At 38.0% G+C, this 26918-nt stretch overlaps 1 protein-coding gene and 1 pseudogene across 10 annotated transcripts in view; both read right to left on the bottom strand.

Annotated features, from left to right (window-relative positions):
- LOC106867506 (uncharacterized) overlaps nt 1–26918 on the bottom strand; it is a 348378-nt gene that overhangs the window by 119160 nt on the left and 202300 nt on the right. The gene's annotated exons all lie outside the window — the stretch shown is intronic.
- On the bottom strand, nt 5785–12593 carry LOC149131647 (uncharacterized; annotated as a pseudogene).

Raw genomic sequence — 26918 nt, 5'->3', positions numbered from 1 at the left:
TCCTGGGTTTACCTCTCCCACATGTTCCCTCCACAGTTAGAGATCAGCACTTTCTTACACAGCATGCTTATACCAGTACAGTTATCTCTCTTGCACACCATATCTGATGCCTCTTATGCCCAGTTTTTCTCTCAAGATGCTTACACTCTGTTGTACTTGCACACTGACATTGCATATCCAGTGTAAGTCTCATTTCTTTCAGGCCTACACATGTCCTTGGCAGTCACAGCCCATGTTTCACTGCTGTATAGCATGGCTGTTCACAAACAGGCATCATGCAGTCTGCCTTTCACTCTGAGAGAGGCCTTTGCTACCAACAGAGGTAGGAGCTCTCTGAACTTTGCTCAACCTGTTCTTATTCTAGGAGCTACACACTTGGAGTATCCACCTCCACTACTAACTTGGTCACCTAGGTAATATAAGCTATCAACTACTTCTAGCTTTCCCCACTGGCATTGGATGGAGTCTATTTTCTGTACATTTTTAGTGATTATTGTACTTATGCACCTTCCACACACAAAAACTATTTTCCATGTTAACCTTCCCTTGATATTGCTGCACCTCTTATGTGTCCATAGCTTACACCAGGTACATTTAATGAGGTTTCTACTAACACCTTTTCTACAAATTGATCAGGGCCATCTACCTGAAGGGACTTGTGATTTGTCTGCTTTCCTACTTACTAAGACTTTGGTTTTTGCTAGATTAACTCTAAGGCATTTTGATTCTGGACCTTGCTTCCACACCTGAAATTCCTTCTCTAGTTCTAGAAGTGATTTATCTATGAGAACAAGATCATCAGAAGAGAGGAGCTCCCAGGAGCAGCCCATCTTAAATTCCTCTGGTATTGCCTGGAGGACTATGATGAACAAGAGGGAGCTGAGGACTGATCCTTGGTGAACCCCTAATTGCACCCTGAATTCATTGCTTGCCAATCCTCACCTTACTGACAGTATCTCTGTACATGGCTGGTACAGCTCTCACCAATTACTCATCAATTCCTAGTTTCCACATTGACCATCAGATAAGGGAGTGGGGGAACCCTGTGAAAGGCTTTCTCCATGTCAACGAAAGTCAAGTTCAGAGGTTTATTTTTGACTACTTCTTCTGCAGCTGCGTTAACAGAAATATAGCATCAGTGGTGCTTCTTCCTGTAACAAAACTGCATCTTATATAGACTAACTCTCTTCTTAATTGGGCTATGACCCTATCCATAACTTTCATCACCTGATCCAACAATTTGATACTACTGTAATAATTTTTGTCTAAGGCATTACCTTTACCTTTGTATCAGTTGACTATGATGCTGCTACACCAGTCATTGGGTATGACTCCCCCGTGTACAACCTGATTAACTATACGGGTAACTAGACCATAGTCCACAATGCCAGATTTTTTATGCATCTCAGCAGTGATTCCTGATGGGCCTAAGGCTTTCCTGTTCTTCAAATCCTTCATGGCTTTATCTACCATGCTACTGTCTATTCAGATTGCTGGTCCCTTTGTTGGATCCATATTAGGCAGACTCTCCTTCTCCCATGAGTTCTCTACATTTAGCAGCCTTTCATAGTGACACTTCCATATATATATATATGTGTGTGTGTGTGTGTGTGTAATTATTAGCTGTGCATCCTGCTGTTATTGGGTAATTTTCACACTACATTGCCTTGGTAGTCTTTTGGAACAGCACATGTATGTAAGTTGAATTTCTCCATTTTGATGGGGATTTTTCAAGTTTTACTTTCACTACACCTTTGAAAATGAGCTGGGGGAAACTTTTTATGGAAAAAGTTTTTGAAAATTCATAAATCACCTCTCACCACATCATCTGGACTGATTTTGTCCAAATTCTTTTTTGCACTATGCTCCTAAGAACAATAGGAGATGCTTTATTAGTAAAAAAGAAAAAAACTGAAAATTTATATTTTCAAACTCTCCTCCCCCACTCAGTACCGATTTGGGTCATTGGGGGGGGGGGGGGGGTTGCACTTCACACTTCAAAACGATGGGAAAAGCCACGAAGGTTGAAACGAAAAAGGTCTGGAGATCAGCCATCACCATCACAATTCTCACTTCCTTTATTTTCAAACAGAAGATGAAACATAATTTAAAAGCGATGGCGGAATTTTTTTTATTTTTCATACTGATTCATGTAGCTACCCGAATGCTGAACTTTCCTTTGCAATGTGTGTGTCAACTTTGTCATCAATGTTCACAGATCTGGGGAGTATGCCATCATATATGAACTTAACAACCTTCAGGGTTTTCCTTTTTCGACAGTGATAGCTGGCTCCACATACTGCTTTCATGGGGTAAGTTGGTGCATGACCTCTGTCTTCTGAGTACCAATTGCCAGGCCAAAGTTGTTGCAGGCAGTGGAAAAGCAGTTCATGCTCTGCTGCATCTGAGCCTCTGTGGTGGTGATAAGTGTGCAGTAGTCTGCCAACAGAAAGTTGCACACTGAGTTCTCCTTAACTACCTCACTCAACGCTTGGGAGACAGCATCTACCAGACACATACACAATAACTTCACAGATGGCCACAACAGTATCAACAACACGACTAACAATGACAGCATCAGTGGTGGTGGCAACGATGGCAATAACAACAACTACCACAATGGCAACTCCATGGGCAAACACAAAATACAAAGAGATATAGGAACTGTATCAAATTTTCAGGTCCTAGGATAGTAGCAGTTCTACTAAGAACAATAATACATGCACAAGCATACACACATGCACAAACACAGGCACAATCACATGTGTACATAAGGATGCACATCATAGAAGAACAGAACGAAATAAGTTGAACAAGAGCACACGCGAAGACAAAAAGTGTCGCTGGGCAATGTGATAGAATAAGAACAGTAATAAATGAGTGAAGAACAAATATATAGTGTGTGTGTTTATTTGGCAAAAAAAAATGGCTATCCCGAAATACAACAATATATATAAATATGTATATATATATATATATATATATATATATATATATATATATATATATATATATATATATATATATATATATCTTAATATATAAATCTGAAGTTGTGTGTTTGTGTGAAGCCTTTTTGAATGTTTATAGAAATCCACATTTTCCACTTTTTCGTAAAAATTTTTACATCAATGGAATTTTCTCGATCTGAACTTTCCAGTGCAGTAATTAGATTTATAAAATTCTGTTTACTTTGTGTGATTTAAGGGAGATTTGGCTGTTGTTTCTAGCAACTTTTATATTTCATCCCTGCTACCTGGAACGCCATTCTTACACACGCTCTCAACATAAAAATATAGAGAGTAAGAGTAAAAGAGGGAGAGGGAGAGAGAGAGAGAAAGTGATACATACAACGTCATAGATTAAACTTTCATCTCAGTATTCTTTACCTATTTTTCATAACATAGATACGTAAAAACACACACAACCACACATACATGACCTGTGACAACAACATACACATTGCTCTCAATCTCTATTCATTTCTCCTCCTCTTCCTCTCTCGCTCTCTCAAACGTATACACGTGCAAGTAAACAATCATTCACATCGTGGTATATTTACAAAACATTGATGGCATAACTACAGAGTTGTATCCCCCAACTTTGGAAGGTCATAACTTTCATAAAAATGAATATTTTTTAATGAAATTTTCTATGCATATATTATTTATTATGTAGATTCCAAATTTTCGGTGAAAGTGTTTTGGAAGGGGGTGGGGTACAATATTCGGAAATTCCACTTAAATTCCTCTTAACTTCCAGGAAAATGAATATTTTTTCATGAAATTTTGTACAAATGTACCTTGATGTATGTACATTTCAAGCATGTAGGAATTTTGAAGTAAACAACTGCAGGTTATTTTTGAGAAGTGTTCCCCACTCGGTGGTGTTTCGGAGCAAGTCGTCCATATTTGTTTCATTTTTCTCTATTATGTGCTTATGTGCATCCTTAGATTTCTAATGAAGTAATAGGTAGTGAAGAGAAGCAGTCATAAGAAAACTTTTAACTACCCCTATTCCTTTCTCTCCCCCTCTCTACCTCTTCCTCTCTCGCTCTCTCAAAAGCATACACGTGCAAGTACACAATCATTCAGTAAAATATAACTCATGTTCGTCAATGTTTTGTAAATTTATCACGATTTTCACTAGGGTGTTAGGGTTAGGGTTTTAGGGTCAGGGTTAGGGTTTAGGATTAATGTTACGGTTACGTTTTTTAGGGTTAGGGTTAGGGTTTAGGGTTAGTGTTAGGGTTAGTGTTAGGATTAGGTTTAGGATTAGGGATGGGTAATCGTGCGGGTGTTAATCTGAAAAGTTACAGATATGTGAAAAGTACCGACCCTGCCATCTATTATAACTTTTGTTGTTCTGTTTAATATATACATAGATTATGCCTCCAGAGAAGAGAGTTTGCTGGGGAAAGACAGCAACCGGTTTAAAATGACAGCCACAGACTGCAGCAATTCACCACATTCCAGTAGCTACTTTGAACATAATGCAAAATGGTGCATCAACACCTTCTGCCCAATCTGATAGAATTCTGGCAAAACTGTTTAGCAACAGATCGCCAGCAATTGCTTCATCACAAATTGCTATCCTAGCTCCTGGGAAAAGGGATTACCCTGCTATATATAATCAGGGCAGCGCAAAAAGTTGTTTTGCACAAGCATTTCTATAGCCAATTAGACGGATGAAATTTATGTACGCTTAATAATTTTACGCAAAACAGCCTTCAGCCTTTCTCTATTAATTTCATCATCTTTTGAATTATGAACATATTTACATCATAAGGGTTTTTTCGTTGTAAGGCTTTCTTTTTTAGTTGATTTTCAGCTAGCAAGACTTATCATAGATGGCATAATAAGTCACACCAGGACATGGTCGGGTTATACTGCTAGTATATATATATATATATATATATATATATTTATTTATTTATTTAGATGTTTAGAATATCTATTTCGCTCTGTTGTAAGTTTTGAAATTTATTATCATACTTTCGTATGAACAAATTTTCAAAAATTCTGAAATCAGTAATATAATCTATATTATATTTCTGATTTTAGAAATAGCTAATTAATCTTTCGTTAATTTACTAAAATTATCTTTCCGTTTTGTTGAAACTGATTTACAATTCATGCACACACTCATACGTGCACTATTACTTTCATGAGATCTCTAGTATTTTTGAAATATTTGTCCAAGTAACTGAAATGTGTCATAAAAGAAATTTTGAAAAATAGTTTTTTTAAAAAAGGACTTTGAAGGGAAACAATTAATTATAAATGGTGGTTGATCAATGCCAACATTACCTGATTTGCAAAGCTACAAGAAATTCACGAGGTTAATTTGTATGAAAAGAAAAAATGGTTAACTGGTAGTGCTACGCTTAATAAGTTATTCTGCCGGCCATGCATGTTGTTTTGTTTTGAAAAAAATGTTTGGAATGATTAAATCATTTGGTATAAATAATTTTCTGGCACTTTTTTCTTTAACCGTGACAGCTTGCTTTTTCGTTTCATTTAAGCATGACAGTTTGCTTTTTTTGTTTAATCATGCACACACGCACGCAGGAGTTTTTGCGTGACGGCTGAAATATTTTTCGTTTAAGCATGACAGCTAAAATATATTTAATAAGGAAATTAAAACAAAAAAATACTAACAAAACATTTTATTTTCAAAAATATTATAGATTAGAAACATCTCTCACACCAATCAAAATTATAGTTTATAAACATCTCTAACACCAATCAATAGATTCTGGAATGGATCATCATTAAATTGATATCACCACATGAATTTAATTAAGTAACTATTAAGACATGTCCTTGCTGTTCCAGTTTCTCTTTTATTCCATCTTTTGGCACTGTTCTACATTGCCGCTACATGATTGGTTGAAGCATGTGAAACAGGATTGACAAAATTAACTGAGTGATTTAGAGTGAGGTGATTATAACCAAAGCTTGCAATGGTGCTATAAGCCTTCCATAAATCGGATATTATTGTTGTTCCAGGACGTATATATTGTTGAATTATATGGTAATAATGTTTCAGCTGATCTGTCTTGAACTGCAAGAAAAAAGCACTTTCTTCTTTGCCCTAATTCAATACCACCAAATACCCATTGAGTTTTTACTTGGTAACCAACATTAAACTTTCGTCGGACAAAAGCTGATTCATCTATTTCCACATACATTCCTCCTCCACCCTATTCAAGAGGATTTTTCAGGAAATATTTGGCACATATGTCTCTGCAATAATTTTTCCAATTCACAACAGCCTCGGAGGCTAAACCTAATTCACGATTTTAAAATTTTGTACTGCTCACCTGATATGACCACCAATACATTAAAGAAACAATTGTCCTTAATGATAGTTTCCCAATAGCTTTAAACTAGCAATTATCACCTTGGTCAAGCTGTCACACTTAAACAACAAAGCAATCACGCATAAACAAAACGGAAAAGCAAAAACCAAGCTGTCATGGTTAAATGAAAAAGTGCCAATTTTCTTTTACATTCTTTCAAATTTCCTTTCATCATTAGGTAAGTGTAATTTACATTTCTTCCTTTTCTTGTATGTTGCAATATTTCACATCTTTGCTACTCCCAGCAAATCAAAAGAGATGCTAGGTTTTTGTTTAGTGTTTTTAGGGTTTTTTACAATGTTGAATTTTTGCTGTCTTTCATTGTGTGTGTATTTAAGCATTGGGCCTCACAGAAGCAAACTGGCTGATGCCAGTGGCACGTAAAATGCTCCTTTCGAGCGTTGGGCCTCATGGATACAATGACCGAGACCTTTGGCATTATGTTGTGCTTGAGAAGAAGACTCATCAAGCCAAGTAAAATCGCAGTCATGACAGATACTGGTGTCACCCAAATGGCACCCGTGCCAGTGGCATGTAAAAGCACCCATTACATTCTTGGAGTGGTTCCTGTTAGAAAGGGCATCCAGCTGTAGGAACCATACCAAATCAGACTGGAGTGTGGTGTAGCCTTCCAGCTGGCCAGCCCTGGTCAAACTGTCCAACCCATGCCAGCATGGACAACAAATGATGATGATGATGACATACATACACATACATAGACATACATACATAAGTAGGCATTTAAGAGAGATGTATATATATATATATATATATATATATTAGTAAAATAATAAAGAGAAAATTCTTGGTACAATAGTATATATATTTGAAAGAATGAGTAGAGATGACTTTTTTGAGGGGATAATTTTCATTTTAATCTTAATAATGTTTACAGTGAGCTACTCTGATATGAGCTTCAAGCTTCATGTATGTATGTGTGGATATATGTGTACATGTGTATATTGATGTGTTTGGTTGTATATATAGAGATATGTGCACACATACCTGTGTGTGTTTATATGTGTATATATGGGTATGTATGCATACATGCACATACATGTACATATGAGTAGGTTAGTACAGTTATGTAGGTATTATGCACACATATGTAGAGAAATTTGTGTGTATATATATATATATATATATATATATATATATATATATATATATATATATATATATATGTACATGCCTTGAGCTATGTCTGTGTGTGTGTGTGTGTGTGTGTGTACGTGTGTATGTGTGTATACGTATATATATCAGTGGTGTGCGGTGACTTCTGAGGCTGGTCATGCAATAAATACTTATTGATTGAGCCAAAACATTTTGAAATTACTTAATTAAGAGAACACATTTAGTTACATAATATGGCCAAGGTTTTAGACCATTACACTGTCAAAGACAAATCAGCTGCTTTATCATGCTACTCGCAAATTTTGAGAAAATAATTGACACTCACTCGAGCAGCCTGTTCTGATACTTACTGAACTCTGTACATTAAAAGACTATGTTTCATACACACATGTGCATGCACATTGAACATACATGCATATACATAAACACACACACAATGAAAGACAGCAAAAACTCAACAGTTCAAATACCAAGAAATAAGCATACACAATTTGATTTATACCAAATGATTTAGGAAAATGAATGGGCTATTTCCCTTGGCTGTTAAAATCTGGGTGAATGGATTATTTCCCTTAGCTGTTAAAATGAAATATATTAGATATAAGGATGCCTTCCAGAGGCCCTATTATCGATTTTTTTCAACAATCTCAGTATGCCATGAGGTTTCAAGACATGAGTTCTACTCATGTGTCAAGTTTCATCAAAATCGATAAAACAATGTAGGAGGAGTTAGCTAACTCCACAAACACACCCACAAACAAAATTTCCACACATGTAGTGGATATCATCATCATCATCATCGTCGTTTAACGTCCGCTTTCCATGCTAGCATGGGTTGGACGATTTGACTGACGACTGGTGAAACCAGATGGCTACACCAGGCTGCAATCTGATTTGGCACAGTTTCTACAGCTGGATGCCCTTCCTAACGCCAACCACTCAGAGAGTGTAGTGGGTGCTTTTACGTGTCATGGGTACGAAGGTCAGTCAGGCGGTACTGGCAACGGCCACGCTCAAAATGGCGAATTTTATGTGCCACCCACACAAGAGCCAGTCCAGGGGCACTGGCAACGATCTCCCTTGAAAGTCCTTACACATGCCACGGTCACAAGTGCCAGAAAGGTGAAGCTGAGCACAGGTGCCATCACGATTTCGCTTGCCCCAATAAGTCTTCGCAAGCTGAGTTTCGTGTCCAATGAAGGAGACGACGTTGGCATGGGTGCCAGTCGTCAAATTTAGTTCGGTTTCGATTTCACTTGCCTCAACAGGTCTTCGCAAGCGGAGTTTAGTGTCCAATGAAGGAAAGGTATGCATAAGTGGGCTGGCTGAGACCTTAGATATAGGTCTCACTTGGCTTGCCGGGTCTTCTCACGCACAGCATATTTCCAGAGGTCTTGGTCAGAAGTCATCGCCTCTGTGAGGCCCAATGTTCGAAGGTCGTACCTCACCACCTCATCCCAGGTCTTCCTGGGCCTACCTCTTCCACAGGCTCCCTCAACCGCTAGGGTGTGGCACTTTTTCACACAGCTATCCTCATCCATTCTCGCTACATGACCATACCAGCGCAATCGTCTCTCTTGCACACCACAACTGATGCTTCGTAAGTTCAACTTTCTCTCAAGGTACTAATACTCTGTCTTGTATGCACACTGACATTACACATCCATCGAAGCATACTGGCTTCACTCCTTGCGAGCCTACGCATGTCCTCAGCAGTCACAGCCCATGTTTCACTGCCATGAAGCATGGCTGTTCATACACATGCATCATACAGTCTGCCTTTTACTCTGAGTGAGAGGCCCCTTGTCACCAGCAGAGGTAAGAGCTCTCTGAACTTTGCCCAGGCTATTCTTATTCTAGCAGCTACACTTTCAGCGCACCCTCCCCCACTACTAACTTGGTCACCTAGATAGTGGAAGCTAACAACTACGTCTAGCTTTTCTCCCTGGAATGTGGCAGAAGTTGTTTTCTGCACATTTACAGTGTTTATAGCTCCTGAACATCTGCTACATACAAAAACTAACTTCCTAGTTAACCTTCCTTTGATATTGCTACACCTCTTATGTGTCCATAGCTTGCACTGGGAGCATCTTATAGAGTTTCTACCTACGCCTTTTCTACAGATTGAGCAGGGCCATCTACCTGAAGGGGTTTGTGTTTTGTCTACCTTCCTACTTATTAGGACTTTGGTTTTAGCTAGATTGACTGTAAGGCCCTTCAATTCTAGTCCTTTCTTCCACACTTGAAACGTCTCCTCTAGTTCTGATAGTGACTCAGCAATTAGTGCAAGGTCATCAGCATAGAGGAGCTCCCATATATATATATAAATATATTTATTTATTTATTGATATATATAATCATTATCATCATCATGTAATGTCCATTTTCCATGCTGGCATGGATTGAACAGTTTGACTGAAAACTGGTAAGTTGGGGAACTGCACCAGGTTTCACTCTGATTTGGCATGGTTTCTACAGCTGGATGCACTTCCTAATGCCAACCACTCCAAGAGGGTAGTGGGTGCTTTTTATGTGTCAGTTATGAAAAACCAGCATCAGCTATGACTATGATCTCACTTGGCTTGATAGATCTTCTCAAGCACGGTATATTGCCAAAGGTCTTGGTAATTCATCACTGTCTCCATGAGGCCCAAAGTTCAAAAGGTGTTTTTTATATGACACCAACACAGGTGCCTGATATGTAACACTGGTATCGGCCACAACTATGATTTTACTTGTCTTGACAGGTCTTCTCAAGCACAACATATCGCCCAATGTTCAAAGGGTACTTAAAAAGTGCCACTGGCATGAGTGCCAGTTACATGACACTAGCATCAGCCATGACTGCAATTTCACTTGACTTGACAGGTCTTCTCAAGCATGGCATATCATCAAAGGTCTCAGTCACATATCATTGCCTTCATGAGACCCAACATTCTAAGATCATGTATGCATGCATGCATGTATGTGTGTGTGTCTGTGTGTGTATGTATGTATGTGTGTATATCTGCATACATTACTCTTGATATTGTGTATGCATGCGGGTGGCACATAAAATACACCATTTCGAGCGTGGCCGTTGCCAGTACCGCCTGACTGGCCTTCGTGCGGGTGACACGTAAAAGCACCCACTACACTCTCGGAGTGGTTGGCGTTAGGAAGGGCATCCAGATGTAGAAACTCTGCCAAATTAGATTGGAGCCTGGTGTTGCCATCCGGTTTCACCAGTCCTCAGTCAAATCGTCCAACCCATGCTAGCATGGAGAGCGGACGTTAAACGAACGACGATTTATTGGTTCTATATGTGTGTGTGGGGGGGCTATATATATGTATGTATATGTGTATGCATATGTATATGTGTATGCATATGTATATGTGTGTGTGTGTGTATGCACACACACACATACATGTGGGAAGATGAATGGAAACATAACATCTTCATCATTAGTGATCACTCCAAATACCATGATGTTGACTGAATGTTTGATTTTTATCACTTTTAGTATATGTCCCCAGATTGCACTGTCCTTAGATTGACACTCATACACTCTGAAATGTTCGTATGTGGGGCTTCTGGCACAAATGCCAAGCAGTTCAGCTTGTTTCCAAATTTCTGGTAGAGTGAATTGCGTTATGATACTGTTTTTCTCACAGACAGTGTCCAACTGACCCTGATATACTGTGTAGTTGATAAAATCAAAAACAAACAATGTGCACATGCAAAATTAAAAATATAAAGTGGCGACAATTAACCCATCACACCCTGTAAATTGTATACTTTATGAAATGTACTTGTATACATTTATGTATGGATCTATTTGTGCATACATATGTGTGCCTGAATGTTTTTTTAAATATATGTTTATATATATATATATATATATATATATATATATATATATATACATGTATAAATATCTATATGCATGCGACTTCATTGAGACAAGATGTATTTTTCAAAGCTCTGGCCATTCAGTAGCTGAAGAAATAGATTTCACCTCAGACCAACTGTAATTTTCCTGGTTTTCGGTCCCAGGACCTTCAAAATCTACTACATATTATCAGAGGATAAAGTCCAATCAATGGAAATTTATATAAGTTTATATACCACCTGGAGAAACAAATATAAACCAGCAGTGCCTGCAAAAAATCTCAAATAATCTCAAGATTAGTGTTGTGATGAGTCATGATGCTCCTTTGCAAGAAATAGATTGGACCCAGTGATTATAAATAGTAGAGGTTGGAGTGAAGTTTGTGTGTTAGTTTGAGTTGAGTTCACAGTAAAGCTGGAAGGTGTCAGTTGGTTAGTTCATTTGGAATATTGATTGTCAGTTCATGAAGAGATTGTTGGATTGTTACGTTGTTATTATGGCTGCATCATTATCTTGTTTATTTTTACAACACTGCTACAACACCATCACAGTATCGTGGCAGTACCATGACACTGGAGACAGAGGGTATAACATCTGGCGACAAGGGTTTCGAAGCTCATGTAGGTAATTTAACAATTTGTTTGGGATACAACTTGTTAAATGATGGAAAACCTATTAGCTTCTATAATATAGTTGCAAAAGCAACAACAAGAACAGCAACAGGTGTTGCAAAAGCAACTGGTACAGCAACAACTACAACAACAACAATTATTGGAGCTATATGCAAAGAAGTCTGAAAATGCAATAAGTTCGTTTTTGCCAGACAGTGTATGGAACTGCATAACAGAATTCAGTTATAACCTAGAGGAGGGTATAACTTTTGCAGTATACTATAGAAAAAAATTTTTAAGGAAGATTGCAAAATATGGCCGGACAAAAAAAAAGTATGGTTATTATTATGTAAATTAGCTCCGTCGGTGCATGAACGATACTGTATTTTCTTATTGCCCAAAAAGTCAAGTGAAATTTGTTTTCAGGAAACAATCAAATTACTGTCTAACAAGTTCAGTGATAAAACTTCTCTGTTTAACACTCAAATGGTGTGTTGGAATTTAACTAAAAAAAGAGGATGATGACTTTATTATGTATGCAGGAAGAGTCAACAGAATGTCTGAAAGTTTAAAACTTAAAGAACTTACTCCTGAGATGTTTAAGTGCCTCATTTTTGTACAAGGCCTTACAACAGTAAATGAAGATACAGAAATATGGGCAAGAATTCTTTCAAAATTTGAACAAGCGAACCAAGATTTAACCCTGCAGACTGTTGCAGAAGAGTGTCAAAGGATGGTAAACCTGAAACATGACAAAAGAAAATTTCAAGAAAAGGATTTCGCAAAAATACAGATATGTTGACCGAGAAAGTCTAACCAAAGATGATTGCTAGGTCCTAATCCATGTTATGGATATGGAGGCCTACATTTCAGAAAAAGATTGTCCTTTTAAAAACCAAAAATGTTACAGTTGTCAAAAATTTGGATACAAGAGTTCACACTGCAGAACAAAAGTCCGAAGGTCAAATGTAAAAAATTCTAAAGTGCTCTTAGCAGAAAGTAAAATTGACTCCTAAATAAGGAAATTTGTGCACATAAAAGTAAACAGTAAACATTGAATTACAAATAATAGTCATATTTCAATCATCAATAGCAACACGTGGAAGAAAATATGGAAACCTATGTTAAAAAAAACAGCGTAAATTGCACATGGTATGACAAGTGACAAACAACACTTTGTGGGCAAAATGTGGAATGGAAAACTTGCAAGGCGAAAGTTTTCATCATAAAAAATGCAACCAATCTGTTTGGCACCGACTGGTTGGTGTTATTTGACTTATGGGATCTCCCAATAAGTCAATACTGTAAACAATTAAATGGCTGCCCCACCAGTGAAAAAAACTCAGCAGCTGAATTGAAGAAGAAAATTAATTAAAAATGTTACATGTAATGTTATTCATGAACTGCCAGTGATAGTGCATGATATAAAAATGAAACCCAGAGAGGATAATTATATTACAAAAATGAAAGAAATGTTGAAGAATAAAAAAAATGAAAATACAAATTCGAATAATTTTTCACTATGCAACAATGTTTTAATGTATGCACAAAGAAATGTAGTACCAATTGCACTACAGAAATGAGTATTGCAGGAATTTAACAGTGGACACTCAGGAATGTCAAAAATGAAAGCCTTAGTGAGGAGCTATGTATATTGGCTGACAATGGACTGGCACATTGAAAATTGTGTAAAATCATGTAGAGGTTGTGTGCTAGCAGCCAAAGCACCACTGGTGAAATACCAATCGTGGCCTGAGACGGATAGTCTGTGGTCCAGGGTACATATCAACTACGCTGGACCGATGAATAGTACATACTATATAATCATTGTTGATAGCAGTACAAAGTGGCCAGAGGTATGCAGGTGCAATAAACCAACCACAAAGACAACAATAAAATTCCTGTATGAATTATTTGCTCGATGTGGTATTCCAGACATGTTGGTATCAGATAATGGAACAGAATTTACAGATAATGAATTCAAAAAAAGGTCTAGAAACAAACACTTTCCTCTCTGATCAATATCTCATCAACTTCTTCAAGTATCACTTGAAAAGGAAGGTGAGAGTAGAGAGAGGAGTTTTTTCAAGCCAATGCTTTAATAAAAGACGGGTGAATGTAGCAAGGATAGCATGTGTGAATGATGGAGCCACCTTCAGCATAATCCTATGAACCAGAAAAAGAAAAGAAAAAAAGAGAGTCACTTACTGTAATGTGTTTTTTTTGCATGACATTATTGTCTGAGGTTACCGTGGTCTTTTCCGTAGGCTTTTCTTTCTACGGATAAACCTAATCCTTTTTCCCTTTTACATTTATGACATTTCTGTGATACATGACCCCTATTGATCGGCATTTCTGTGATACATGAACCCTTTTGATCGGAATTTTATCCCCCAATTTATTTTTCTTTCCCAAAAAGAAAACTCTATATTGTATTTTATCCCCTCTGTGTTCGGCCCTGTGTGGATAATAAAGAAACATATCTATCTATCTATCTATCTATCTATCTATCTATCTATCTATCTATCTATCTTATCGAGCCACAGGTATATCAACCTGGTCAGCAAGACACTAAAAAATATGATACGCTAACGGGAGCAAAAATTAACAGGAAAAAGTCAGTGGGCTTGCAGCTCGGCACCTGGAGAAGCAAGCCCATACTGTCCAACAGCGTCTCCATCGCAGGATGTTGGACCGATGGACCGATTAAATTGCTCAGTGTCTGATTCAGTCTGGACCTCCAAATGGAGAACTGGGGTGAGATAATGACTAGGGTGGCTACTCTCACCCAGCAATGGGCTGAGAGGAAGCTTTCCCTAAAAGGTCGGGTGGAGGTGGTGAACGTGTACATCGTATCCGTCATCAATTCTTGTCTGACTGTCGTGCCTTGTCCTGACCCTACCATCACCAAACTTGAACACATACTCTTCCGCTTTTTGTGGAAGGGAAGCGTTCCGATGGTCAGGTGATCCATATACTGTCAATACCCACTAAATGGAGGTCTAGGAATACTGTGGTTGATGATGCGTAGACATGTGCTGAGACTGCGACATCTCCGAAGCTTCATAGATAACGGTGAACAAGTGTGGTCGCCATTTGTGCAGCACGCTTTCCTGCAGCTCGTCTCTTTGGCTGAACTGCAGTCGTGGATCAAACAGAGACCGAGGCTAGGCAAATGGCACTGCGAGTGCCACCTTGCTTTCAAGCAATTATGCCATCCAGGACCAAACTTGTGTGACTTCAATTCCATAAAGGCGTTCTAAAGAAGATTAGTGGAGGGGAGGTGTAACAACGTTCTTGGGCAGAATCTGGTCATTAACGAGGAACACCTGACCTGCCTGTTGAGAGATCCCCAACCTGGCAGTGCTATTAAGAAGCATTACCCGTTCAAGATAAGCTCTACAGGCACAGTTCAAGACACACTGGACTGACTTGCCCGAGATACAGTCAGAGTGACAAAACCGTTCTGCATGCACTCGTGCAGTGTCCAACCATTTCAGACCTGTGGGCTTATGCTGAACGGCTGATGTCGCATGTGGGACGAGTCTGCCTGTCGTCTGAGTCTATCTAGAAAATTGCTCCGCCACCTTCCCTTAACCAGGAAAGCAAGGCAGTCTTCATCGTACTGGTGGCCATGGTGAAAGAATGTGTGTAGTGGACTCGAGTGAAAGGTTTAGAGACAAACACTTACCTCTCTGGCCAATCACTCATCAACTTTTTCAAGTACCACTTGAAGAGGAAGGTGAGAATAGAGAGGCAAGTTTTTTGTCTTGTTAAAGTTTCAATAAAAGGTGGGCGAGTGTAGCAAAGACGGTGCGTGCAAGTGACAAAACCACTTTGAGAATGATCCTGTAAATCAAAGAAAGAGAGAGGGAGAGCGCTTTGCTCTCGTGGGTTTATTCTCTCCCTGCCTGAGGTTACCGTGGTCTTTTCCGTAGGCTTTCTTTTCCATTGATAAACCTAATCTTGATTTTTACACTTTAAAAATTTTTCTGTGATACACAATCCCATTTGATTGCTTTTTTTTTTTTCTCACAATCCCTTTTGATCAGAATTATATTTTTCTCCTTTTTTCCTATTTTCGAAAAGAAAAGCTCTACATTGTATTTTGTCTCCTCTGTGTTTGGCCCTGTGTGGCTAATAAAGAAACTCATCCATCCATCTATCTACCTTTCAAAAAACCAGTAGACCTTTTAAACCAGATTTTCTAACGAGGATTTCCAAGGGCCTCTTCACTGTTCATGTAATTTATTAAAACCTTTCACACTACCTCTTGTCATTTTTTAATTTTTAATTTTTAATTTTGTCATTTTTCTACATTTTCTATCTTTTTTCTTTGTTGTTCACTTCTGTCATCTGTCATTCTTAGCTTTTTGTTTCCCCATCACTAATTGTTAATTTCTCAAGTATCAATTCCTTCTACCTGCTTATTCCTCCTAACTTAGCTTTACTTCTTTTACCATAGCACCCCTCTCACCATCCTACTATGGTGTTACCTTGTTATCTCTCTGTACTAGCTTGTTATTGTAATGATGTTGAAGGTCTTCTTCTCAATATGGGACTGCTAGCATATGATTTATGTAAGTGGAGACCTTTTATTGACAGCTTTAAAAGCAGCTTGAAATGTGTTTCACTTTACAATGGGAATTTGCATGGTTCAATCCCAATAGGTCACTCTAAAAAAATGAAAGAGGCGTATGCCAACATCAAGACTGTTCTGGAGAGGCTGCAATATCATGTTCATGGATGGGCAATTTGTGTCAATTTGAAAATGGTAAATTTTCTACTGGGCCAACAAAGAGATTACACCTTTGTTTCCTGCGCTACTGGGACAGTAGAGCTGCAAAGGATCACTGGGTGAAAAAATACTCCCCCACCCAAGAAACAGTTTGATGCCAGGTGACAAGAACATCGTTAATGACCCTCTGGTTGATAGGAAAAACATTATCCCCTGCTCACTGCAAATACAACTTGGTGTAATGAAACAATTCATCAAAGCTCTTGATTACAGTGGAGATTGCTTCAAATATATATGTACAAACTTTCCAAATTTCAGTGACAAGAAGAAGGCAGGAATATTTGTTGGACTTCAAATAAGAACACTCCTCAGGGATTCACATTTTGTTACAATGAATGCGGCAGAGGCTAGAGCTTGAAATGCCTTCTCTGATGTGATGCGAAATTTGCTAGGGAACAGGAAAGCTGACAACTATCAAGAGATTGTGGAGGAACTGCTCTTAAATTTGCAAGCACTTGGATGTAGAATGAGCATTAAATTGCACTACTTATACAGTCACTTGAGTGAGTTTCCAGAGGACTTGGGTAATGTTAGCAAAGAACAAAGTGAACGCTTTCATTAAGGCTTAAAAATAATGGAAGAATGCTACTAAAGCCGATGGGTTTCAAACATGATGGCAGATTACTGCTGGAGCTTGATGAGAGACATTCCAGAAGCGGTGCACAAGAAATCATCAAAAAAGTGGAAGTTCTTGCAGTAATAACATAATCAGAATGAATGACCACAATGAATAGAGATTTTGTATCCACATTTTGTTATCACCAACCTTAATTTTTACATGCTAAAGTGCATTTACTCCCACAACTTTGTGTTTTGATTTATCAGGGGAAAGAAAAAGCACTTTCAGGACATTGTCACCTATACATGCTCAAAACACACTCCTATGAGATTCGTAAGCACAGACAGAAACAGGTTCCCTAGAGAGAGAAAAAACACTCATCGGGAGCATCAAAAGACTTTTAAAAAATCAACCAATTAAAATGCTCCCACAAACAGCATCCACATTCAGCGACAATGAAAAGGCTGGAGTTGGAAAAACTTCATCTGCAGACCAGCATGAAAACCTGCATTGAAAATCAAAGAACTGCAGAGAAACAGTGGGTAATCAAATAAAAATCAAACAGAACCCAAAAGTGTTCTGTTCATATACCAATAAGCATAGGACTGCTATCTCACCCATTAGTCCACTGATTGATGATAACTGCATTCTCCAACACAATGCTAAAGAAATGGTAGAAGCACTGCAGAAACAATACTGCTCTGTCTTTAGTGATCCTACTGATATTGATGCAAGGGATGTGAACAAAGTCAATCCTCAACATATAATCTTGGACATAACTTTTACTGCTTCAGACATCATAGTAGCAATAAAGTACTATTCTGCTGCAGGCCCTGATAGATTCCCCACTAGTGTCCTGAAGGAATGTAGTCTTCAACTTGCAGTCCCTCTAACCAACCTCTGGAGAAATTCTTTAGACTCAGGCTATATACCGAAACAGCTCTTATCCTGGTCTTCAAATAGGGAAACAGATCCCTCACAATCAACTATCACCCAATCTCACTCACCTCCCATATCATCAAAGTGTTTGAAAGGGTGGTGAGATCAAGGATAGTTGGCTTTCTGGAGATACACAATCTTCTAAATTACAGCCAGCATGGCTTTTGCTGTAGTAGGGACTGTCATACACAGCTTTTACATCACATCCATGATGTCCTTAAAGCCTTGAGATCAGGTTTGAACTCTGATGTCAAACATCTTAATTTCAGCAAAGCGTTCAACAGAGTTGGCCACAATATTCTACAGTCAAAATTATCAAATATTGGAATCTGTGGAAAACAACTACACTGGATTGAGTATTTCCTGGAGAACAGAACACGTTGTGATTGGTGAAATCCACTCAAGCCCAATAAAAATCACCAATGGTCTCCCTCAAGGATTTGTCTTGGGCCCACTTCTGTTTATAGTCTATATAAATGACATTTCAAGTGTCATCAAACACAGCAAAGTGAAAATATTTGCTGATGACTCCAAGCTCCAGAAAATTATCAATGGAGAAGACTGAACTGAACTCCAATCTGATCTACTTGCTGTAAGTCAATGAGCAGACAAAAACAAAATACAACTAAACGGGGGAAAATTTGAACTGATGCATTTTGGAAAAAAGACTATGCTAAAACAACCATATTCTCTTCTTTCAGTATTTAATAATATCAGAGCATTTAATAATATCAGAGACCTAGGAGTAATTGTTGACAAGAATCTCAGCTGGAGTGCCCACATCAACAATAAAGTCGACATAGCTCATAAGATGAGCTCCTGGATCCTAAGAACTTTCCTGTCCAAAGAACACGGTGCCATCATTCCTCTTTTCTCCTCCTTAGTATGGCCACACCTAGAATACTGCTGCCCCCTGTAGTCTCACCACACAAAACAAAACAGAGAGCATTCACTAAAAGAATTAAGAGCATAACTGATCTCAATTATTGGGACCACCTTAAAGTATTGAAACTCTTTTCTTTCCAGCACCGCTGTAAGCGCTACATCATTTGCACAATGTGGAGAATATTCCACCAGCATTGCCCAAACGACCTCAACATTAGTTTCAGAATTCATCCAAGGCTAGGACCATATGTCATATGCCCCCTACTCAATTCAGGATCACAACACAGAAATACACTGCAACACAATTTCTTTTCCTCAACAGGCCTTGTTCAATTTAACATTGTCCCAAAACAGATCAAAAAGGAAAAAGATCCCACCACCTGGACAAATTTCTTCAGGGGATACCAAGGGCCCGGGAACAGGGGGTGCAGCGGGTGCACCCACACCCTAGAATTTTCAGGGGGTGCAAGATCAAAATTTGCACCCCCTACATAATCTTACCAGTTGCAGAAAAAAAGTGTCTAAAATCTATCGGTATAAAATGCTGAAGTTTGATCTCATTTCAAAACAAAGAAAAAAATAAATGTATAAATAAATAAAAGTGATGAAGCTAGCATAAAATTCCCTAGGGAGTTCTGAAGGTAAGTAGTGTCAAAATACAAAATAGTAAGTGACAATAACAACAGTAGCAGCAACAATAACAACAACAAAACCAGCATGTATGGTTAATTTTGAACATATAGCATTACTTGAATTATTGAAGACAGCTCCCACCCAGTTTCTGCCTGTCAATACTTCTCTCCATCTTTTAGTACCACTCCCAAGTTCTTTGTAATTGGTGTTGCTAAAGACTTAAAACATGGTTGAATAGATTCGACCGTTTGACCCCAGTCTAAAAATAAAGCCCCTTCAGAATTCTTTCAATACAAAATGACCATTATTTGCTTGACCACTGCCTGGGTAAGTGCCTTTTTTTTTCAACTCCAAATTTAGTCTTGATTCACCTTTTCATTCAATCTTTACTTTCCTTTTTGTCTTTATTCCTTTCTATCTGCTCTTTTTATCCTTCTCTTGAGTTCCTTAGGAAATAGTTTCCTTTTAGCGTTACTACTAACAAATCATATCTTAAAGATGTAGTTTAGGCAGAATGCCTTATATATAGACAACTTTCATATTTTTATCTTGCCTTAATTCTGTCATATTATTAACCAAAAGTCTTCCTGCCTATATATGAAATAGTATCTGCGTCATATCTGTTTCCGATAGTGTCCTGCTTTTTCATTTTATATAGAAAACGTTGATTTAATTAGTTTGATAAGTGCCTCTGCACGAAACTCTCGAACCTTCAGTCACTATGTAACTTTCTCTGATGAATAAATCTATACTTATTGAGACTGACTCAACATAAGTTCTATTTTTCTTGTTTGAACCACTACGCCTCTGATGAGAACCCAATAATGTTCGGAAATCGATTAAAGTTGTTCATCTTTTCTTTTCAATCTATGGAGAAATGGCTAAATTTGCCCTCTTTATAAATATACGATATATATATAAATATAAATAGACCTCGATAATCGGCTCAGGAATCTCCCCCAATGACTTTACAAAGGTCACTTGGGGCCCCAGTTCACCGTGAAACCATTCGGTAGCTGGTATCGTTACGAGGTCTATTTATATTTACCCACTTCTCTACTTGTAGAGTAAGCTCTCCTCTGTTTATATAGTTTTACTGTATATTATCACAATGTGTGTATATATATATATATATATATATATATATCTTGTTTTTGCCTTTGTGAGTTACAAGTGATGCTATCTGTGGGATTCTCTGCTTTTTTAGCTGCTATTTCTGAACTTCGGTATATGGTGAAGCAAATATTTGCTGATCCCTTAATTATATTTATATATATATATGTATATATATATATATATATATATATATATATATATATATATATATATATATATATATATATATATATATAGAGAGAGAGAGAGAGAGAGAGAGAGAGAGAGAGAGACAGAGAGAGATAGAGAGGTAGGTAGGTACATATGCAAGCACACATACACGCATGCATATACATACGAATGTATGTATTTGTGTGTCTGTATGTCATCTCACCATCGCCTGATAACTAATGTTGATGCGATCATGCCCCTGTAACTTGGCGGTTCGAAAAAAGAGGCGATAGAATTAATACGAGGCTTCCAAAGAATAATTCCTGGCGTTGATTTCTTCAAATAAAAGACGGTGCTCTAGTATGGCCTATCGTCTTTTGAAGCATATTGGATGGGAGGTCATGTTGCTGGTTTTGCCAATAAAAGCACAAGCACTATTTATGTGATGTTCGCTATTTGTTTTTCAGGTTTCTGTTCGACCAGAGTTCTTTCGTTACAATTCAGTGGCCTTATACGTGGTTCTTTACTTATTTTTTCTTTCTTGTGTCTGCCCTTTTTAATCATCTGCCATGTTGTATTCAACAGAAATTCAAAATCTTATGGGAAACTTCGTAAATCTTGTAAGGGAACTTGCTGAAGAATGCAGTGCAGAAGTAAGCCAGTGGTTTAAGCGTCGGAACAATTTCCTCTCTGATACAATTTAAAATGAAATTTTAGAGGCATATGCTCATAACATTTTACATGAGATCAAAATAAAAGTAGAAAATTCCAGATTTATTGGCATTATATGTGATGGTACCACTAATTGCTCTGGCATGGAACAAGTATCAATCACTGTCCAGTACGTTTCTGAAGACCTGAATGTCAATGAGGATTTTCTAGGTTTTTATAATCCCTGTGACTGCTCTTCGAAGACACTGACTAAGATTATACTAGATGTTTTTTGTCACCTAACCATTTCACTTGGCTCAAAGTTATGCTGTTTTTCATTTGATGGTGCAAGTACCATGAGTGGAAACATTTCAGGTGTACAAATGCAATTGAAAAATTTGTTCCCAGGTACATACTTTGTACACTGTGGAAACCGCTCTCTAGACCTTGTCCTCCAAGAAGTTAGTTTTAAGGTTACCTTTGTAGCTGATGCACTGAACTTTGTTCATCAATGTGCCATTCTTGTAAAAGAGTCACCAAAAAGAAAAGCACAATGGACAAATCTTTGTGTTACAAGCAGTGTGTCCAACTCGGTGGTGCATTAGAGCAACAGCACTGAAACAAGCAGAAAACAATTATAAGAATATTCAAAATTGTTTTGCTTGACTTTCTTAATGACTTCTCGTTAAGAGCAACAACAAAGGCTACTGTTAAAGGGCTGCTAAAACAATCTGGCAAAGCTTCCATTTTGTTCGGCATTAAAATCGCTGGGGATATATTTGGGGTATGTGAGCCAGTGGCACGTAGCTTACAGCGTCCAGGCACGACAGCCGGTGATTGCTTGAAATTGATTGAAAAGTTGAAAAACTCTCTTTCAAAAATGAGAAGTGAGAAGGTTTTTGAAAAATATTTTGATGAAGTATCCTCTTCTGACTTGGTGAAAATGCCCAACATTTTGCGATCTAAAAATACATCACTGCGCTTTAGGCACACAACAACTACTGAAGAAGTTGCTCTTTCTGTCACCGATGACTGGCGTCGGCAATTTTTCTCTATAGTGGCTGTCATCGAAAATGAATTGACTTGCCGGTTTCAGCTACAGGGAATACATGTATGCTCTGAGCAAGAGGAGTTGCTATTGTCAGCAGTCAAATGTGGAGTATTTAACTCTGAAAATGCACATCTACCTGCTTCTTTTGATTTGCTCTTACTGTCATCTCAAATCAAACTTCTTGCTGGCCTATGGACGGAAAGGGAAAATTTGCCTAAATCATTTAATGACATAGTTGAAAAATGGAGAGCGTCTGATGCTATTTTTTGTTCCAGTATGCCACAAGTGTTGGCGTTAATGCAGCTTGTCTTATCTTCACCTGTATCTGTTGCATCAAGCAAAAGAACATTCAGTGCACTTCGCCGTTTGAAGACCTGGCTCCGTACCACAATGACACAGCACCGTCTTACACATTGTGCCATAATGCATGTACATAAAAAAATATACGATGAAAACACTTTGCACATCCTCATGAAATGTTTCATTAACAAAACGTGTGAGCGTAGGAAAACTTTTGGAATATGTTGATACAGTTTTTTTCATATACGTGTGAATTATGGAGTGATGCAAAAACTCGGCTTACTTCCATTTTAACACTACTTATAGCTTCATTATTTCTTTCTTGGTAAACTGACATTTGAATGTTCAGAGAAAATTTCAAAAGTAACTATTAGTGACTTCTCTTCAAGATGAACAAAATTTGACATGCTGATTTAGTCCCCAAGAACATGTTGATATATCGGAGGATGATGCTCCAGTTTTATCAACAGTGCAAAACTGATTAACTGATTTGAGCAGAGATAATTTTGAGAAGACTAATGATCTGAACAGTCTGCAACTGCCTCCACTGGACAAAAAAAATAAATTGCCAATGTTATTAGCATATCACGTGTGAGAGCTGAGAATATTCTACACAATAAATTTGGCATTATGAAAGTTTCTGCTTGGTGGGTGTTGCTTCTTGTGACACCTGATTAAAAGGGCACCATGCTGATCACATTTCGATAATATCTGACATTGCTTGAGGTAAATCCAGTTTCCTTAAATGTGTTGGGTTTATCATTTTGAGTTAGAGAATAAGAGATAATCTAACAGTGGAGACACTCTTCAACACTTACTCTAAAGAAGGTCATCAAGATTGTTTAATCTGCAGGGAAGGTGATGGCCTCAGTATTTTGGATTGCAAAAAGCATCGTGTTTATTGACTACTTTCAAAGGCTCTCACCATCAATGGAGAGTGCTGTACTGTGCCACCTTTCTAAGGCAGTTTGCGAAAGGCTATCAAGGCCAAATGCAAGGAAAACTGTCGAGTATGTTTTTCTTTCATCGAAACAAATACTCCAGTGCACAAGTAATTGGTTTCGATGGCTGCTGTGTGTGATTGGCTTTGGACTGCTAAGCCACCCTCCCTACTTTAATGATTTGACCTCATCTTATTATCTATATCCCCTACATATATAAAAAAAAATCCTTGGTTTGGAACCAATATCATAGTGATGATGTCTTATCAGCTGTTGAAAACTTGTTTAACTAACAGGATAGCTTCTTTTCCAAGTCAATCGAAGCAATGAATCACCGAAAGAAGTATGCAGATGATCCTTTCTGTTTGATTTTCACTTTTCAATTGCGTCAATTTTATTCCAATTTCAAAAATGTGTATTGTTCACATGAACTAAACTAACAGTATGTTTATCCAACATTTCACAAAACTTTATTAAAACTTCCATCGTTGAATGTTTTAACATTGTAATGTTATCACCTTGTACAAAATGCCAGCTTCCACATCCTGTTCTTTGATGGAGGGGAAAATGATCAAACTTTAAACCTCTGTTACAGTTTTCTAAAGTTTTTCTGGAATAAGTGAATAGCATCAGATTCAATGGGAAAAATTACACCAATATATCAAATTTGAAAATTTTCGCTTAATTTTAAAATTTCAGAAGGTGAAATCAAGCAGAAAAGATCCTAATATTTAAAAATGAACTTCATTTGGTCACATTCTATGACAATATAATGGTCAGCCTGTTAACTTTCCAGTCGATCCTCATAATAATAAAAGTTATTATTATTGAACATTTGTTTGTTTTGATACCCAAATTAGAAAACTTCACCTTGTTTGTAAAAATTTTGGGTACTACAGGAGAAGTGTGGACCTGAGTTCTGAGAGTGTGCATATCACAAATTTGCGCGTGCACGCGCATTAGTTGTAAGTAGTCGATTTTAGCTCACAAGGCAAATGACGAGACGCGTGGATTCGCGCTACTAGTTGATTTTAACACAGAGGTAAACAACGAGACGCTCGGACGCGTGCTACTTGCTGTAAAAGGAGCGGGGTTATCCATGTAATACAAAAAGAAAATTGCAGATAAGTTGAATATAAAAGTGAAAAAACATTCACCTCCCCTAACTTTAAACCCTAACCCTAATCCCTAACCCTTAATAAAATATGGGAAAAGCTGGAGATGAATGTTTTGAAAACATTCTGAACTATCTTTCAGAATGGTTTAATTTTCAATGAAATGTCATTTTGTTATTTTTCATGTTTTTATTCAATTAATCTGCAATTTTCTTCTTGTATTAGATGGATAACCCACCCTCCATTTACAGCAAGTAGCGAGCATCTCGTTTTTTACCTGTGTGCTAAATTTTACTACTTACGACTAACACGGGCGCATGCGCAAATTTGTGACATGCACACTCCCATAACTCGGATCCACACTTCTCCAGTAGTGCCAAATTTTGAAACTGAGTTTGCACCCCCTAAGCCAATTTTGTTCCCGGGCCACTGGGGGATACCAAATAAACCACCTATACCTGAATACAACTTACTCAACAAGAATTCCCTACTTCAATGGGCCATGATACCACAAAACTTGACTTAAAAAGGATTTAGCAAATCCTATCAGGTGATGCTATTAAGTTAGACTTGGCCTACACCAATCTTTGGTCAAAACATATCTAAGTTTATCTAAATTAATATACATTATCAACATTGTTTAACATCCATCTTCCATGCATGCATGGGTAGGATGGTTCACAGGAGTCAACCAGGTAGAAAAACTACCCAAGGCTACTGTGTCGGTTATAGCAGGGATTTTATGGCCAGATACCCTTCCTAACACCAACCACTCCACAGAGTGGACCAAGTGCTTTTTATGTGGCACTAGCACAGGTGAAGTTAGTTTTGGCATGATTTTTACAGCTGGATCCCCTTCCAAATGCCAACCACATTACAGTATGGACTGGATGCTTTTAATGTGGCACCAGCATGGGCAGGGTAACCAAATAACTCACAAGACAAGGAATTATGAGAGGGGCAGGGCATTTGAGGAAGGGAACTTGCGTCAGAGGATGAAAAGTTAGAGTGTAACAGGGAAATAGAGAGGCAGAAATAGGAGGTACGTGGTTACCAAGTGAGAGAGAGGTACAAGAAAGAGGCCAGAAACAAGTGTGCTGATGTAAAGGAGATACTTGGTTACCTAGTCAGAAGAAACAAGAGAGAGAGAGAGAGAGAGAGAGAGAGAGAGAGAGAGAGAGAGAGAGAGGGAGAGAGGGAGAGAGAGAGAGGGAGAGGGAGAGAGAGAGAGAGAGAGAGAGAGAGAGAGAGAGAGAGAGAGAGAGAGAGAGAGAGAGAGATGGTGTATAGCTAGGGTATACTCACAAGTAACAAGAATATGAGCATAGAAACTGGTTAGAAAAATAGGATGTAAGTGTTAGGAGTGCAGGGAGCAGTGATACAGTGAGCAGGGCAGTGAGGAGAAGAAATGGGATTAGAAATCAATCATAATTTATGAAGAGGAAATGTGAGGAATAGAAAGATGCAGTTGTAGTTCAATATAGCTCAAAATAGAAGAGGAGTTGTAGTTCAATTTCTTAGGGTAAAGTGGGTGGGTCACAACTCTTCTAGCACTCAGTTTCATGGATGGGTCTTCTCTAGAACCTCATATCTCCAAACATCTCAGTCCACTGTCATTTCTTCCATGAGCCCCAACATTCTAAGATCAGTCCTCACCACTTCATCCCATGTCTTCCTGGGTCTCCCTCTTCCACGAGTACCATCCACTTTCAGCAACAGACACTTTTGTATATAACTCGCTCATACACATCACATGTCCAAATCAACACTTTCTTCTTTCCTGCATACCACATTTAATC

The sequence above is a fragment of the Octopus bimaculoides genome, chromosome 20 (assembly GCF_046866305.1).
Source record: "Octopus bimaculoides isolate indiv1 chromosome 20, ASM4686630v1, whole genome shotgun sequence".
NCBI lineage: Eukaryota > Metazoa > Mollusca > Cephalopoda > Octopoda > Octopodidae > Octopus > Octopus bimaculoides.
Note: the sequence above shows the minus strand (reverse complement) of the source record. Positions and strands in the feature narration are given on the sequence as shown.